Source organism: Pseudonaja textilis, chromosome 12 (genome assembly GCF_049901715.1).
Source record: "Pseudonaja textilis isolate UNSWEBS1 chromosome 12, rPseTex1.2, whole genome shotgun sequence".
Taxonomy (NCBI): domain Eukaryota; kingdom Metazoa; phylum Chordata; class Lepidosauria; order Squamata; family Elapidae; genus Pseudonaja; species Pseudonaja textilis.
The window spans coordinates 5,787,482-5,806,311 of NC_142001.1; the positions used below are offsets into that span (position 1 = coordinate 5,787,482).

The 18,830-nt window shown below is 49.5% G+C and overlaps 1 protein-coding gene across 2 annotated transcripts in view; it reads right to left on the reverse strand.

Moving 5' to 3' along the window:
- The window catches only part of LOC113437890 (uncharacterized), a 55,653-nt gene extending 38,121 nt beyond the window's left edge, over positions 1–17,532 (reverse strand). The window contains exon 1 of one of the 2 annotated variants that reach the window (XM_026703090.2): positions 17,190–17,532. The gene's annotated coding sequence lies outside the window, so the exon portion shown is untranslated. The remainder of the gene's footprint in view (positions 1–17,189) is intronic. The other variant, XM_087940900.1, reaches the window with a different exon arrangement.
- Positions 17,533–18,830: the final 1,298 nt, after the last annotated feature.

Sequence of the window (18,830 nt, forward strand, 5' to 3'; positions counted from 1 at the left end):
GGGAGCGGGGAGATGTTTCCTTGCAACAGAGCAGCCAGGGCACTAGCACTGTTCACCTCTGGCTCCAAATGGTGACCCTTGGGCTTCTGGTGCAAAACAAGATGGAGCCCGTAACCTTGGTGCTGCCTTTCTGTCCAGAATAAGATAACTGATTCCAGATCATGTAAGATCGTGGCATTCTTGTTTAATAAAATGATGCAAAAGAGACTGACAGATTTCCATCCAAAAAGTACAAAACAAAAATGTCTGACAAACTTCTTCCAGAACCAGCAGATATGCAATCAAAGGCTTTGTCTGCAAAGATTGGGTGGCACACCATGCAAATATGAATTATTGTTGTTTTAGGTTAGTTTTTGTGCCTGGATACCAGAGATACCAGAGCAACTGAACAAGGAAAGATTTAACCTGGAAATAAGGAGACATTTTCTGACAGTGAGAACAATCAATCAATGGAACAGAAGTTGCCCCCGGACGTTGTGGGAGCGCCATCACTTGAGACTTACAAGAAGAGATTGGACTGCCATTTGTCAGGAATGGTGTAGGGTCTCCTGCTTGGGCGGGGGGTTGGGCTAGATGACCTACAAGGTCCCTTCCAACTCTGATTATCTGTTAATCTGTTAATCTGAGGTGGTATTCAGCAGGTTCTGACCAGTTCTGGAAAAATTTTGAGTAGTTCAGAGAACCAGCAAATCCCACCTCTGACTGGAGATTTTACAGTCTTCTTCCCCTGCCACGCCCACCAAGCCACGCCCACAGAACCGGTAGTAAAAAAAATTGAATCCCACCACTGCTGGATACCGTATCTATTTCACTTTTTTTCCAGAAAAGACTTCAAAGTCAGTTAATATCAGACTAACCACTATAAAATTAAATTACAGGAGTGGTCTTCTGATCCAGGGGGCATTTTTCAGCCTTAGCCTCGTTCTGGGTCAGGATGGGATTCCTTGTCCCTGTCATCACACTCTCCACCCAGAGGGTGGACCTCCCTGCCCAAGAGAATTGGGTCCAAAGAGCAAGAAAGGAGAGCAAGTGCCCTCCTTCTGCCCCCCTCTGCCCCCCCCCCCAGTATTTTCCCTCCTCCTTTGCAACATCCACTTCATTGAAACTGGGCTGTGAAGCTTCAAGGAACACACGAGAGGAAGTCCTGGATCAACAGCCATTTGTTTAATGCAGGGGTGTCAAACTCAATCCGACCATGGATTCAGAGTTATGCAGATTGTTTTTCAATTCTAATTGGTTGGCACGTTCACATCTAATGCTTATAAGAAAATACTGACTGCAACAAAGCGTTTTCATATACTCCATCATTCATTCATTCATTCATTCATTCATTGCTTTTCATTAATATGAGCTGCTTTATGAATCAAGTCAGCACTCATGACTGGGACAATAGAAATATATATTTCCAAGATCCATAGGGTCGGTTATCACTCTACTTCTTTTGCTTCATCAAAAACCATTCAATAATATAAACTACTGGCAATATTCGTTTTAGTAAAACAACCACTGAGCTGAATCATCCTGCAGTTTCTATAGCACTAAAGAAGAAAAAAGCAAAAAGCTAGCTTCTAATGACATGCAGAGCAGGTAGTAAGAGCTTCCATTCATCTGAAAACACTATTTAATGACACATTGTTTTGTGCACAGCATACTAATCAGTAGATAACTGAACGGTTGTTTCGTTGACTAACCTGGTTTAGTGTAATAACACGGACCCGTAAATGAATCACATAGCTGGATATGCAAAGTAACCCAGACAAATATGAAATCAGTTAATTTGTAGTTGGGCATGCTGCATAAATCCCTCTGCCAGTAAAATTATCCTGACCCTGAACTCCTTTGAATGCTCCTTACAAGATTGTGTTTATTTATTATCTGATTTTATCTGACATTTTGCTGGGGATTACAGCCTGGGTAGAAACTAATCACGTAGTTTGGGAAAGACAGTATAAAACGTAATGTCTTCTCTGAGTGAAGCAACCTTCTGTTTGAAAGAGAAATGGAGATGAGCCTGAGGATTGGTTTCCAGTGCCCAAGTGGCACCCCGCACCAACCTTGTCTCAACCCAAGTGATTAGTGTCTGAAGAAGTTGGTATTTTGATGGGAGATAATCAGAAAATCCCAGGTCTGTAAGGAAGACTGCGAAGTCAAAAGACACTGGAAGGGAGCAATGGCTGCTATTTCATTACCACCAAGAAATTACATGCAAGTAATCAATAAAGTCCCACTTCTCTTGGGAGAGGTTTTGCCTACAGAAAATGGGAGCCCCTAAAGCGATTGTGACAGACTCAGCAAAAGCTAAGCAGGGTGTAGCCAAGGGAAGTCAGAGAAACCTTTCTGAGGAACTTCCTCAGTCTTACTGCCCAAACCCTGAAGTGGGCATCTTTTGAACCGTTTCCAGGGTTGAGTGGGACTTGAGGGAGAATTTAGCTTATTTTGCTTAGCGGTCTTAATTTTAAAGAAAGGGAACCTGTTTTCCAAGAAGAGAATGTCTTTTTAGTCCTCAGAGGGGAAGAGCGGGTTTCCCGGGCTTGTTCAATGCCAAGATGAGCAAGGAGGAGCACTCGTGAACATCCTCTTTCTAGTCCCGAATACGGCGGCCTTTTCAATGTAATGGCACGGATGGGAAAAGTCCTGGATGGGGAAGCAGAAGAGAACCTGCAGTCCTATGGTGGCACCAGACCAGCATCAGCGAGAGCAGCTCTGGCAAAGATGACCCATTTGACACAGTTAGAACAGGCTCTTAGGACTTTCCAGCAATTCACAATATCGCTTATCGGACCAGTAGAGATTAGCCCCTGGTGATGTTGCCATCCCAGTGCCCCAGCATGGTCTACCTGGATGGCAGGAGCCTCTAAGGTGCAAGGCAAAGGAAGCCCTTTTCCAACCTCCCCTAGGACTGTGTGCTCGCTCTCGGCATGCTGACAACTGAGCTGTAACTTTGCTCCATGACTGTCGTCCGAGATGAAGGAAATCCAAGAATCAGGGTAGTTCACAAACATTTCTGCCTTTTAATAAAAGTCTGGGAAATACCAAAATGTTGCGAGGCAAGTTCCGGGTGGGATTTTCTAAAGAATGCGACTTGCGCTTGGTCTACATTCGTGGGAGTTGCTTCTGAACACTATGCCCAGAGTCTGGGCTGTTTTGTTGTCCGAGAAGGAACAACACTTGGATAGCCTGTAAAAGTTACCAGGTAGGACAACCAGGGGTGCACAGATGTGTACAGATGCCCATGCAAGGGGGCCAGGGGGGAGAAGAGACTGTGCAGGAAGGTCCCCAGAAGGCTCAGAAAAGTCCACAATGGTGTCTGCAGCTGTGAAGCCCCCTCCTCTCCGTTCAAGCGGTGGGGCCTCCGTCACACAGTCACCAGCGCCATCTCGGCCCTCCCGGGACGGCTCTGCGAGGATCGAAACGTAGGAAGGAAAGTGAGCCGCGTTTTGTGTGTGTAAAACTTCATCTTCAGACCAAGGTCAATTGTGAAGGGACTTTGCCAGAATCCAATTCAAGGAAGTGGTTTAAAACAAACAAAGCCGAGCATTTCCTCCAGGCTGAGGTTGGGAGAATGAGCATTTTCCATGGAGCAGCCAATCTGATGTTTTGAAGAGCTTAGCGCATCCTTCGGTGCCTTTCAAGCAACTTCTTTTGATTCCTCCGAGCACAAATCTCCAGGCACCCTGGCTGCTGCCAAGTGTTGACGGCCACACCTCTTCTCTCGCTGCGTCTTTCCCCCTTTCATTCTTTGCTAAGATCGAGGGGTAGGATCGGATACTCGAAGCTTTCTGAAAGAATAACCCAAAGGCAGATCGCTACTCGAGGAAGCTTCCAGATCAGAATGTTGGTTTCCTGCAGGGCTGCTCTTTGTTGGGTATTGTGTGTGGGGAAGGGGATGATGGGAGTGGGGCCCCAATATATCCAGAAAGGATTATAATGGGGAAGCTTGGCTCAAAAACTATAAGCACACAACTGTTGGGGAAGGGGAAGATTCTACCAGGGAAGCAGCTTTGCTGATGATCTTATCAAGAAGCTCAGAGGTTGCTCAGGAATCTCAAGGACTTTAGGAGCAGCATTTTAGCACATCCGCTGCTTGAGATGTGGACAGAAAGCAAGGCTCCATCAAGGGGGTTGGATTAGGATCCAGGAGTGGCACCTTCAAGGCCACTTTCAGCCATGGAAGTCCGGGGGGGGGGAATTGGAGGCTTAGTTGTGGTTGCCCAGATCAGACTTTCAAACTGGGATAAGGTGAGAGGAGGAGCAAGTGCAATGCCTACCGGCTTGGGAAGGCAGAAGAGAGATCCAAATGCCCCAAGGACGTCCCTCAATTTAGCAAAAAGGGAAGAATTGTGCACAGTTTCTAAGGATTCGTACAGCAAAACACGAGTTTTGCAGTTGTACTTGCTTCTAACCGTGTCCCCATAATTCATGCTTTCGGCTGATACCCGATAACTAGGAGACCAAATAAGCAAACTTGTTTGTTTTCAAACTCGGGTTAAAAAAATATTTTGAGCAAGCATGGCTTTGCCTTTTAAATTAATTTCAGCTGTGGCATTTTCATGACTAGACGAATGAAGTGCAACTCGTGTCTTCTAGGGATTCGGCATTATTCAACCATGGACAGGATGATATGCTGCATTCATAAAGAGAGATTATCCTAATCCATCGTGCATTTCTTGGCGCACACCTGCCCGTCTAGTCCCGGAAACAATCAAGGGTGTGGGTGGGGCAGCTTCATTGGGTCTCATCGATCTGTCTATGTGGCCCAGGAGCTGAGGCTGTGGCTCCTGGCCACAAACCCCCTTTGCTGGCACTTTCTGGACCCTGCCAAAGGCACAGTGGCTTCCACAGTTGGCACCTAAAGCAGCGAATCCCACGGTGGGCTTCCTTTCTGGGAAAGTCGGTGCAGCCAGGAGGAAAACTCCACCCTCATTTACTCATTTTCAATTTAAATTCAGACAAAAGTTCAGTTCAGTTAACAGGAGTAATTTCGTTGTCCTGATATCTCCTAATTTACTCCACTGTCGTATAAGAGAGCCAGTTTGGTGTTGGGGTGAAGGCATCAAGTAGAAAACTAGGAGATTGCAAGTTCTAGTCCTGCTTTAAGGCGCGAAGTTAGCTGGGTGACTTTGGGCCAGTCACTTTCTCTCGGCCCCAGGAAGGAAGCAATGGCAAACCACTTTTGAAATCTTGCCCAGAAATTTGCAAGGAGTTGTCCAGGCATTCACCAGGTGGGAATGCAAAATGGGGTGTCCACTGCTTATCCCCACCCCCATTCTATGATGGTTCAGCCTGGGAAGGGGAGCGAAGGAGCCTTTTCCCACCAGCTGGCTCTGCATCACACACCAAAACTCACTGGAAGATACCAAATCCCTGGAGAAGATACCGGGGGTGGGTGGGGGGAGGCAGTTAACAGGGCTTGCAAAAGCAGCCTGCGACTTAGTATGCCATCAAACCCAGCCATAATTTAGGATGATGTATGAATTCTATCACGCTTAAGTAAAATAAATGCATCATAGTCGTCGTCGTTGGAACGGACCTTCAGAGATCTTCTAGTCCAGCCCCCTGCTCAGGCAGGAGATCCTTATACTATTTCAGTGTCCAGTCTCTTCTTCAAAGCCTCTAGTGATTACTTATGTAGTACTTCATCTATTATTTATTTAGCAGATGGCAAAGAGTGCAGGGACAATACCCTGTCTCTCCAACAATACGGCCTCCCCCAATAGGAAGTCCCAGAATGTTTTATAGGCATGAAATGAAATTAAGCCCCTCCCCCCAAATTAAGGCCTATATTAAAACATGCGAAATGGGGGGGAAATGGGGGGGGGCGCTTGCCGTTAGAAAGTACTTTTGTTGCACACCCAGATATGGTGCTGCCTGCATTGACCCTGATACGAAGTTCCCCACCAATGCTGAGGTCAACATCCAAGCCGTCGCTGCCCGCCTGCCCGAAGATGCAAGGGGGGGGGGAATTAAGTCACCCCCGAAAAGACGACCTAGCCATTTTTGGGGGACTCAAAAAAAAAAAAGACTCATCCTTATTATATGAGAAACACGGTAGTAATAAAATTATATAGAAGCAGCTCATAATTCTGCATATGATAGAAATATATAATCAATTTTGTAAGGTTTGAGGCATTCCAAAATTATATATTAGTTATAGCTTATGTTTTAAAATGTGTTGATTCATAAGAATGGAGTAAGTGCATTACTCCATTCATAAGAATGGAGTAAGTGGATTACTATGCATTACTAGGTAGGCCACCTATCCAATGGAGCCAGACTGAGATCCTAAGTGGTGCCTCAAGACCAGGCTTCCCAATCTGATCCACGTCCCACCACCAGCCGGACGATGACGGGATGCCCTTCTCGGAGGGCACAAAAAAAACTATTGGCAACCCGCTCCGGCAGGCCAGTCTTACTCCTTGGGAGGCTTAAACCCAGGTACGCCCCACTGATGCTGGCACAGCAGCTGCAACTCGGATGTAAAATCCTAGTGGGTAGTAAACTGGACTGTCAAACATCCAGATTCTGGGGAAAATATACCTGATCTGACCCCCAAATTAGGTTTTGATGTCACCCACCAGACTCCCTGCTTCAATGGGGCAGAGGATCCCCGAATGTGGCGGGCGGGAGGGAGGGGGCTCCTCAGCAGACACTGGATCACATCGCCAGCGGCTGCCACCGGAGAGCTGATACAGGAGGGAAAGTAGATTTTTTTCCAGCTAACAAACACTCTCCTCCATTGCTTCATTCACAGGGATGGACAACTTTGGGATGAACGGCCCAAACACAGACAAGAAATTGGCATTGCATCAAACGTCATTAAAAATAGAATTAGTTTTTGAACTATTAAGAATTTAGAAGCCAATGGGAACATTTGAAGAAATGTTTTTTGGGGAGGGAGGGGATTCCTCACGGACTTCCATTTGCACAACCCTTAATTGATCGGGACCGTTTGGTTTGGTTTAGGCCTAGGTTTAGTTTACAAGGTCCGTTAGGTGCCCTAAAGCAGGGGTCCCCAACCAACGGTCCCCGGACCAATACCGGTCCGTGGAACAATTTCTACCGGGCTGCCGGTTTGCTGGGCGCCGCCATCTTGTTTTGATGAAAAAGTGCTTCCAGTGAGCTTTTCCAGGTAGAAAGCGGCGTTTGGGTGCTGAAAGAATCCTCGCGCCTTAGTTTCATTGAGGGAGGGGGGCGGCTTCGAACAAAACTAAGGCACGAGGATTCTTTCAGCACGTATGGCAAGGCGAACCGAGCAACCATCCTGAAGCTGTTGTGAAGCCCATCGACACAGGTACAAAGGAGGAGTTGAAGGTGGCGGGGAGAAGCGGAGGACGGCTGTCTGGCCGGTCACTTGGCTCGCCTTGCCATGCGTGCTGATGCTGGTACCGGGCCGCAGATGATTTTTGTGATGCCGGTACTGGGCTGCGGCACAAAAAAGGTTGGGGACCACTGCCCTAAAGGATCAAACTCCTGTCCAGCCCTGATGCAGTTGTAGAAGGCACGCCAAGGGGTCCTGCTCCCCCTCCTCCACCTGAGCCCCCACTCTGCAGGCTAAAATTCCTGCTTGCACAACGCCAGAAATGGGTATAGGAGCTTAAGGGTGCCCAACAACATCCAGCACCCCTTCCCTTAGGCAAAAGTCCCCCCACCCCACGCCCGGCCCTGCTGGAAACCCCACCCATTTCTTAATGGCCCTTCCTCGTCTCCCCTCCCCACCCCCACCATCTCCAGTGACCTCCTGGAGCTCCTCCCAAGAGTGGCGTGGCCACGGTTTCAGTTTTGGCAACGCTTCCCTGCTGATTGAATCACTTCATCTGCAGTTTGGCAGGAGAAGGCACTTTTGGCCAGGCATAGTCTGCATCTGGTTTCCATTAAAGCAGAACACGAATGCCTCTACGCTTCATAAGCAACGTACCTCTATCCACTGCCAATGCACTGCGTAGTCTTCAAAGATGCCGTGGTGGAGCTGGGGGAAAGAGGCTATCTGACCATTTGCAGTCCTGTTGCCACCAAAGGCCCCTTTAGGGTTTAGCCCTCCAAGAAGGAACAAAAGAAAACGTGATAAGAGGGTGTATATATCGTTCCTCCTACCCTCTTTCAATGTTAATGTTTGGGTTTTCATGGCTACTATTGCTGCTGCTGCTGCTGCTACTACTACTATTACTACTGCTAGTATATTGTTGCCACTTGTCTTTCCTCCTGGAGCCCAACCTGCGGTAAACAGCTCTTGCCACCAATAGGCCCCGGGAGGGGGACTGAGCGGAGAAGGAAAGCTGTGCCAGCCTGCCCAGAGCCAGAATACCTGGAGGCAGTTGATGCAAACTCCAGCCTCGTGGCACGGGTAAAGAAGCCACTTCTCCCCGCTCCCTCCTTGGTCCATCAGAGGAGAAGTAGGGAGTTTCAAGAGCGATGCCATGTGCTGCAACCTCCTTTAAGAGCCTGGACATAAAGCTACTTTCAGCTGACACGCAAAGCAGAGCAAGGGCGAAAGCAGAACAGAACAGCAGAACCGCAGAGTTGGAAGGCCTTCCAGTCCAACCCTCGACTCAAGCAGGCGACAATCTATCATGACAGAGTCAAGACTCTTCTTAAAATCCTGAGTGATGGAGCGCCCACCACTTCAGCAGGCAAGCCATCCCACTGCCGAAAGCACCTGCAAAAGAACTTTAAAAACCATGTTCAAGAGAGCAGCAACGGAAAAGAAAGGCCCCCTTCCTACTTGTGTCCCGGGGGAATCGGCTCTCTGGCCCAGGAGAAACTGCACAGGACCCTCACGGTGCCTGGAGGGATGACCTTCCACCAACATTTCCAGCCCAGGAAAGGGGCACCTTTCCCAACGGAGTGCTAGTAGGTAGGGAAATGCTGCTTAGGCCCGAGGCAGGCTCACAGGTGACTTTACTTCCTTTCCAGCCATCCTTAGAGTTGATGTCCAGTTAGTGTCCTACGGAAAAACTAGAACATCCCCGATGGAGTCCTTCTCATGCTCAAAAGGAGACAGAATGTTTCCAAGAAATCAAATGCATGCAGAGATGGATGCTCAATGGACATTTTCTCAGGGTCACTTGTGACGTCCTGCTAGAAGCAGATCGTGGAAAGCAGCCATTGGCTTCTGGGGTCCCTGAGGCACGACTGACAGGTGAGCCTTGTCTTCAGGGGCCACCAGCTGCACCCTTCCTGCCGGTACACCTTTCTTTCCAGTCGCAGCACCTTTGAAGGACAGCATTGAGACGGAATTGAAAACAACACGTCATCGTTGCTTCTGCCCGGAGGCGGCTGGCGATTTTTCCGACTGGGCTCAGTTAAATGGTCTGTTTATTTTTCTTGGTTATTGAGTGTGATTTCCATTCTCCCATTCTGCTAGCATGACTCTCCCGTAAGGATGAGAAACCTCAAAATTTTGAATGTATCCGAAGTCCCCTATAATTATTGTTAAAAATAGTCTTCTCCAGTCTGAACGCCCATAATCTGTCAGAAAACCTGGCCCGGCCGTGCTAGCTGGGGATTATGGGAGTTGAAGTTCACCATATCTAAGAGGTCAGAATAGCCCCACCTATCTTAGTTTGCAGAAATCAAAGTTTCTTTTTCTGTTGCTTTGTCCTCCGTGGTTTGTGCTTTTTTCTTTTTTTAAATTGCTCTCTTCTTTTTCGAAACATTTTCTGGCAACTCCAAAAGCAAAATCCTGGCCCTCGCTTGACATTTCAGTGAGGAACAGAACAAATAAGTTCTAGCATAGGGAAGAAAACATCCTGTTTTCTCTGTCTCTTGATGCTGGATGCAAATGTAACCCCACCCTGTCTGTTTTTGGAAGATCAGATTATTTTGAGCTCACAAAGTTTCCCAGACATTTGTCAGCACTATAGAGTTATTTATTTCCAACAAAAGGTTTGCAAAGGGCTCTTGCCTTCACCGGGCTAGCAAGTCTTCTTTGTGTAAGGAAGTCAGACTACAACTCTTGCTCTTCAAGAGAGCGGTAAAAACACAGAAGGACACGGCATGCAGTTTGCGAATACATTTTCTTCTCATTACAAGCTCCCAAGTGGGCTATGTGGAACATCAGGCAGACACTGCTGTGGTGACGAGGCTTGGCTGCACGGAAGATGGGAGGGGGGGCGGCTTTTTCCAACACACTAAACCACATGCCGGCCAAGCACAACTCTTCATCTATGGCCAAAAGAAATAGATCAGAGCGGAACTGAATGCCATGGCCACCTTCACACAAGCTGGCAGAATGATGGCTAGTTCCTACAAGACAAAGCATCTGAGATAACCAGCCCAGGGTCATCCACAGGTATCTAACTCAGATACTAGACTGGGTAAAACTGGGGCTGTAGAACCAGAGCATCTACAAAGGGTGTCAAAAAAACCAAGATGGCACCTGCAATCATTCTAAGGAAGGCAAGGCTGGTGTTTAATGTGTATTGTAAGACCAGAGCTTTGTTGACCTGGTTTCAGGCACCCCATCTTGACTTTTTTTGACTCCCCTACCAGTCCCATTTTTACCTGGTGTACCTGTGAGTTGGCCACCTCCTGCCTCAGTGCCCAATTCAGCTTCCTGCATCCGGCACTTTCTTGCCCAGTTTTCCCTCTCTGTGACCTCCGATTGTTTCCACTTCCATTCAATTCCATGGGGAGACTTCAGCCCGCATCTCCTTCTGGGGACGTTTCCACTTGGGAGTGGGAGGGGGGGGCACCTACTAAGGGATGGAAAGAACAAATCCTCACCAGCAAGAGCAGCCTCCTCTGTCTCCAAGAAGGCAAGCACAACACCTTCATCAAGAGAGAATTAAGATGGGGGGGCGGGGGGGAATTCAACCCTGAAAGTAGAAAAAAACAGAAGCCACTTTCTTAGGAGAACTTTGGAGAAAGCGCAAGGCTGTTTTCAGCCTCAAGAGAACAGCGAGTCTCTTGTGCGTGTGGATTTCTGAAGAGATGGGAGACCGGGGAGCGGGTTTTCTCCTCGGCCCCCTCCTTCTCATTCAGAACACGGCTTTGATCCTTTATCCCAACTTTGAAGCAGCCAATTGTGGTCGTGACACTTTGGGCACCGCCTCGTGGTCTGCACAGCTGCCCAGAGATATACTTCACCTTGAGCTGGAGCGGCTCTTGAGTAGGAGAAGAACTGGAGAGAGATGCTGCTGTCTCTGGTCCCACGCAGGTGGGAACACTAGAGGGAAAGGCAGCCTACAAGGGCTCCCTTCCTGCCCCAAATGCTTAGGAATCTGCACAGATCCTCCACGATGTGTCTGTGGCGAATGTGTGGTCGCATCAAGACGTGCCCTTTGGCCTGCGGTCCCCAGGTGTAAAAACTCCAGTGTTTCCCTCCAGTAAGCCAGAAGCCATCTTCTCAGATCTGCCTGCTCTTTGCAACAACGACCCCCCCGTTTTCACCTAAAGCAAGCATCCCACACAGCTCGCAAAGCCCTTGGAAGACGATGGCACGGCTTCCCCACAGAAGGCCTCAAACAGAGAACGCCTCCCTTTGCCAGCATACAATTTACAGGAAGCAGCAGCAGCCTTCCTTGAAACACGTGGCCTTCACTCTCTTAAAGCTGCAGGCAGTCCATGCTTTTTAAGGAGGCTGGAAGCTGACGGCCGTCGTCCTGCCTTTGGTCCTGCTGTTGCTTCTGGTCAAAACTGCAAAGGCTATTTGTTGAGTGGCGAAAGGAGGATGAAGAAGGACGAGGTGGCGGCCCTATAGAATCACGGAGCCCGGCCTCAAGTGATAAACGCTCCACATTCTCAACAAACAGTGAGCCTTCACACCAAACAGCTTATCCATCTGAAAACGAAAAGAGTGTCTCAAGTTTCTCTTAAAACAGCCTTTTAATTTATTGCTCTGGTGGACAAGAATCCCAGTTATGAAATGTAAGAAACCACATGGCATTTTGTGTACCTTGACCCTTAGATATGCTACTTAGAGTTTCTTCTTGGACTAAGCTTCAGTGGAATTAATTAATTGTGTTGGGCTGTGGTACAATTTCTCCCAGTGTTAGAAAGGCATCCTCTTTGATGCTAAAGGAACTTTGTTTTTGCCTTTTTTTCCAAAGTGGAAGAACATTGCAATGAAATTCTCATGGAAAGAGACAGCAGGAATGCCCAGTTTTCCTTCTGCACAGCTGGTTATTTTTCCATTTTCCAGATCCAATTGAAGAATCACTCTGTCCGCAGGTCCTTTCTCGTTGACAATGCCGCCAGTTCGGAAATTCTTCTAGCTGATGTGATTGCAATTAGAAGACCACCTTATATGTCAGGAAGACCCCTTGGCTTCCCAGGCTTCAACCCGATTACCAAAATCTCCTGCCCCCTCTTCCCCACAGGCCTTTTTGGAAAGGCTGAGGACAGAGGAGGAGAGACCCTCTCTGCAACCAGAGAGTTCTGGTCAGCATGATACAAAAAAGAGGTTGAGGCTCTAGAAAGCGTGCAGAGAAGAGCAACGAAGATGATAAGGAGGCTGGAGGCTAAAAAGTATGAAGAACGGTTGCAAGAACTGGGATTGTCTAGTTGAACAAAGAGAAGGACTACGGGTGGCATGATAGTGGTGTTCCCAATATCTATAAGGGGCTGTCACAAAGAAGTCAACCTACTCTCCAAAGCATCTGTAGGCAGGTCAAGAAGTAATGGATGGAAACCGATCAAAGCGAGATCCAAATTAGAACTAAGGAGGACTAGCAAGAGGACACACACACACACATGCACACACCTTCTAACAATCAAGCATGGCTCAAACACACCAACAAGAGGAACCTGAAACTCACAACCAACCTGGGAGCAAGGAGACAACTAAGGTGTCCTTTGTAGGGCAAGAAAACTGTTGAGAAAGTGGGCAGCAGATGTCAGCCTCATTTTCTAGGCTCACCCAAGATCCTCAAATACTCTAAAGCAGGGGTGTCCAACCTTGACAACTTTAAGACTTGTGGACTTCAACTCCCAGAATTCCTCAGCCAGCTGGCTGAGGAATTCTGGGAGTTGAAGTCCACAAGTCTTAAAGTTGCCAAGGTTGGACACCCCTGCTCTAAAGCTCGCCGGCTTCATTTGCCACCGACACTCGGCTTTCTTCAAGTTCATCTTGGCTTCTTTGGCTCAGCTTCTGGTGGGAATCTACCTTGTTTGGTTATGTTACAAATTTTATGCATTGTGTGAACTTAGAAACGGGCTATATTCAGTAACGCAGCCAAGGTGACATACAAATGTAGCTTATGATGAAAACAGGTGTTAACTTTTGTACAACACCTTTAATATATTAAAAAAATTATTCCAGACCTGTCTGCACTTTGTTTTATAAAAGTTCAGCACTTTTGGATTGTCCAAACTGTCCCAACGCAGCTACCTTTGTCCTCTTCTAGGGGACTTGGACCCTGGGGGTGGGGAGGGGTGTGGGCAAAGATGGATGTATTACAGCTGGCCGTATTCACCATGACAATCCTTTTTCGGGGAAGTGCTCTCAAAAATATATTGTTAAAATTCCAAATGCGCCCCCAGCCCCAGGAGCCCAGAGCTGGACACATTTTGGACACATTTTGCTGTAGGAGCCCGTGCAATGTCCCTCCACTTCCAGAATTGAGAAAGTCCTCCCTTGACTCTGCTCAAGGATGCTACCGGTACCTGCAGAGACACACCTCCACCCCCCCGACCCCCCGACCCCAAGGCACTCGGATGGAGATTTCAGTTGTTGTTTATCTGATAGAGCGTCTGCGCACTGGGGTGGCCCTCTTCCTGCCTGGCCTGTGAAAAAGTGATTTCTTCATTCTGAGATTTCTTTGGAAAGCTTTGGGGGGGGGGGCTCAGAGCCTTGAGGGAGGGGTTCACGCCTCCACCAGCTGTGCTGATGAGAAAGAGACCTGCAGGATGGAGCAGTGGGGGGCTCCATTGGTTTGGGGACCATGAGCTGGCAATCTGGAACAGGAAGTGAGGAAGTGATTTGAAAGTTGAAGGCAACTTTGGGGTTGCCACGCCTGCCGTGGTTGATAGAATAATTTGTACGCCGGGGTATTAAATGAGGCATGAGTGGCACACCTGGCCATTTGGGGTGGGGCATGTTCCCTTGTCAGAGCTGGCCCCCCAATATGAGGAAGGCCTACTCTCTTTGACTGCTGTCATTCTCTGCTTGCCTCTCTCTCATTCAATCGCTGCAAGTTCTGAGCACAAGAAATCCTCGAATTATGACCACCATTGAGCTCAACATTTTTGTTGTTAAGTGAGACACCAGTTAAGTAAGCTTTGTCCCATTTTATGACCTTTTTGCCACTGTTGTTAAGTGAATCATTGCAGCTGATAAGTTATTAACCCGATTGTTAAGTGAACCTGGCTTCCCCACGGACTCTGCTTGTCAGACGGCTGCAAAAGGGGATCCTGTGACCTTGGGACACAGCAACGGTCGTAAGTATGAGTCAACCATCTGAATTTTGGTCACATGACCATGGAGATACTGCAAAGATCGGAACTGAAAAACGGTTGAAAGTCACTTCTTTTCAGTGCCATTACAACTTTGAATGGCCACCAAAGGAATAGTTAGTTGAAACCTACCCATAGCTTAGAAAGCATGGAAACAATACTATAAACGTAGAGTATTTTACCATTTTATCATATTATGGTTTTGTTAATAAATAATTTCAAGAGGTGTCCTCTTGTCCCATTAGCCATTGCCCAATACATGGATAAAAGCCCACCAACCAGCCTCCCCCACAATAACTTTTACAGTTCCAAACAAGCTGGGGAAACTTCTGACAGCAAAGGCTGCACGTCACCTGATAATTTTTGCATTATATTAAAAAGACCCCACAAGAATGAGAAGATGCACGCTGAAACTCTGACAGCCTTATATTAGGTGCCCAGACTGGTGGGAACTCCTACCATGTCCCGGTGGGACAATTTTGTGGAAACAAGAAGGCACAGCGAGGTCTGGAAATGGTGAGAGATTTATGGGAAGAAAACAGTGGTACCCGGGAGGCTGCCAGGCCTGCTGTGGACGGCACCCAAAGCCACTCAGCAGCTGTGGGCCTCTTTTCAGCAGGGAAGACCCAGCGACTGGCCGGCCTAGCGGGTCTCCTGGGAAAATGCCATGGCTGCCATCTTTTCCAGTGGGGGGAAAATCCCTGGCCAGATTTTGTCTTCCCTACAGCTGGGTCTCTAAGAACAGCAGGCAAAGGTTTCCCAAGTTGACCAGGCTGTGATCTGCTCCAAGTTCTCTCCAAAGCTTCGTGGCTCCAGGGAGAATTGCTCTCAAACAAGGAGAACTCCACTTGATGCAGCTTTTCCGTGAGCCTTTTGACGGATTACTTGCTTATTTCTGGTAAGCCAGACCTCCTTCCCAAAGTCCCATACCGGAGCCCCCTGAGCTGCCTAAAGTGATATACACCCGAAACAGCCTGAAACATCCAAGACATTGGATCGAGGAGATTGGAAAGGATTACTTTTGAACTTGAGCAGGTTTGGGAAGGGATTCCTCTTTCAGAAAAGAAATACATCCCTCCAAACTATTAGAGAGAAGTCATCTACCAAGCGCTCAGGACTCAGAATGGTGAGTTCAATGGCTAACAAACACGCTAGAAGCCAGGAACAAGTCAAGGGATAACACCAATGCTTCCGCTGTAGGGCCTCCCCTCCCCCTCTAAAGGCGTCTTCCTGCCAGTAGAAAGCTAGCTTCTTAGGCAGGAAGAACAGCTGGAGCCCTTCTCGGGAGTCCTGAGAACGTTTCATTCATGCAGGGAGATCTCATTCCTTCTTCTGCAGATGGTAGAGTCCAGGCACACGTTGACCCACCCCAAAGGGAACCACACATCAAGCGAAAACTTGGATCCTCTATTAATACCACCGGCATGTTGCTAATATGGAAACTGCAATTGCATCTTGTCACCTGAGGGGGAATTGCAAAGGGGCGCAGCATTCTGCGGTTGGTGTGGATATGGCCATTGCTAGCAAGAGGGGTGAGTCCCTTCCGAGTAGCCGCCTCCCAGACCCCAATTCCGCACCCACCGCTAGTACTTCTTCTGTGGAGAGCTGCTTCTGAGGAGGCAGCTCTCCACAGGTTTTCTACTGACAAAAGAGGAACGCGGAAGAGTTCCCTCCCCCCCACCCCCACAAATAAATTTCTGGAAATGCCCTTCTGTGCTGTGGTCAAGGCAGTCAAGAGAGGGGAGAAGAGGGGTGTGTAGCAGCACCCAGAGACAGAGGGCACCCCCCATTTCGGTTTCCGAAGGATTTTGTCATTGACTGAAGACCAACCAGATAATATTTACTCCCCCCAACACCCCCCCAGCATGATACCTGTGTCTGCCTGTACCTCCATCTGAGCTCTGGGAGCGGCAGGCAGAGCTGAAAGGCCTCCGGGCCATGACCCACTGCCCATCTCAGGGTTTTCTCAGACCAGTTCCTAGGCAGGCCCACCCAGTGCTGTCCGACAGCCCCCATTCGACACGTGTGACACAGCTTCTCCCGTCTTGAACAGCTTCCAGGTCCTCCCCTGACCTTACTCTCTGGCCCGAGAGCTTCCTCCATCTTTTTTTAATCACCACAGCTGGCACTATGTCCACTGCCTGCTGTGCTGTCAGGGGGGAATTCTGGGAGTTGTAGTCCACACACCTTCAAGCGGCCCAGGTTGAGAAGCCCTGCTCCTATTCCCTAAAGGCCCGATTGGTTTCCCCCAAGCGGGGCTGCCTCATGCAACTGGGGAAGAGCGCACCAATGCTTGCAAGGCGGCACATGCTCGTGCAGTCGGGAGACCAGGCAGTTCTTTGCTAGAGCCTGCGAAGGCCTCCCTGCCGCATCCCTGGGGTGACAGGGAAACTCCTCTACGTGCAGGTATCGTGTGTGCGCAGGACAGAGGGAGCCCTCTTGTGCCTTCACTGCCCAGCCAGCACGGAAAGTGACACCCGGAGGACGGGCTGGGAAAAGGGGGAACCTCAAAGGGAGGAGGAGGGGGGCTGGTAGGAAGCGGCCGCAAACTCCCCGCCTGCAGGTCCAGGCGACCCTAGAAAACGAGCTTTCGGCGGATCCTGCGCAGGAGCCGTCCAGGAACAAGCGCGCCGGCGATAAAACCGAAGTGGAGCCGAAGTAGCTGGGAAAAACGAAAGGCAGAGGAAGGAAGGAAGGAAGGCAAAGCGGCTCCAGGCAGAGGAGGGGAGAAGCGGCTTCTCCTCTAGGAAGGAGGACGGGGTCGCCCAGGTCTCCTCCCACCTGGCCGGTTTCCTTACCTTGCTCCGCACCTACGGGAGAAGCCAGGCTCTTGCCCCCTCCTTGCAGCGCCCTTGGGGCAGGCTAGCTGCCTGCCGGGAAGTCATCCTGGGGACTACTGGCCGTTGGGACTCCGGCCGCCAGCATGTCGCCCGCAGCCTCCTGGCCCTCTACCCGGCGGGGGAGAGGAGCCCAGCCCCGAGGAGAAACATCTCCCGTCCCAGCTGTCCGGACGGCCCTGGATATATCCTCGGGCAGGAATGCGGGCAGAGCGTCAGCTGGACCGCAGGCCCCCGCGGGAGAACGCGGAGGGAACTGGAGGGGCTTCTCCCCGCCCGCCGACTTTCCTTCCCTCTTAGCCAGGGAGAGGAAGGAGCGGAGGGTGTCCCGGCCCGAGCGGCTCCTCCCCACGTTGCCTAAATAAGGCGTTTTGACGCTTAGCCAGCCGTCCCGGACTTGATTCTGGAAGCGCCGCCGGTTGCACAGGAGGAAGGCGGTTGCCTCCCCCCACTCCCAAATGAGCGTCCGAAGACTGGACCTGGGGAGGCTCCGGCGAGAAGTTTGCACGGAGGAGGCCCCAGGGCGGCGCAGGGCAGGGGGAGAGCCAGGAAATTGCTTGGAGGGGCGGAGGGGGGTGTGTGGCGAGGCAGCTTCAGAGCCCTCCAGAGTGGCTGGAGACGGACGGGAGTCTTTCTGTGTGAAAGGTGTCCCATAGGGCCGTGGCCTCTGCTCAGACCCAGATCTTAACAACTGCAAGAGAGGCTGGAGTGACAGAAATAGGAAGCGAACCAAACTGGAGCTGAGAATAGGTTTTTGAATAGCCCAGATTCTGAACCACGGTTCTTTTATTTCCTGTGCCACTTTGCTGTAGCTTTTGTACAACAAAAATCCTGACTTGATTACGGTACTTTGAGTAAGATGCGGAGATTAAAGACGCAGCCCCGTTTTGTAACGATGTGCTGCTTCTTCCCAAAGTTCAACCCGGCTCTCCTGCTCCGTTTTTTTCTCCACATTAATCCTATGAGGTAGGGTTATCAGGCAGTCATTGACCAGGAAGCCTTGGGCAGCTGGAGTTGGACTGAACGAGGGTCTCTCCAGCTCCAGTCCAACATCCTAACCACGATGTCACTTGGCATCTCCGTGTCCACACCACGTAGGCAACCTTCTTGTTTTTCTTTGAAGATCTCTCACTTCTCATCCCAGAAGCTTCTTCAGCTCTGACTGAAGGGTGGGGAATGGAAGGATCCACGCTCCTTGCAGACAGCTGGTCATTTGCATCCTTTCAGAGGGTCATTTAGGCCATTTGGAGATTTGTTTATGGCCTCAGGGTCACCTGAGCGGTGCAAATGGGGGTGGAGCCTTCTTGGAACTGTTGAAAGGACCCTGTTGTAAACTGGAGACAGATGACGTTGTCTCCCTCCCCCTCTGTTGAGACAAAGCTGTTCAGTGTGGACCTAGATGGCCTCTTGGACCCCTCGTTCAAACCAGCGCTCCTCTCTGTCCAGAATGCGGACTTTGCTGTCTTCCAAAGAGCAGCCCTGGATCCCACGTACGTCACACTGTCTGGGGTTGGCTGTGCTTGTAGGCATGGAAGGAATGTTCTCTAGTCATCGCTTGAGACTTTCAAGAAGAGAGTGGGCTGCCATCTGTCAGAAATGGTG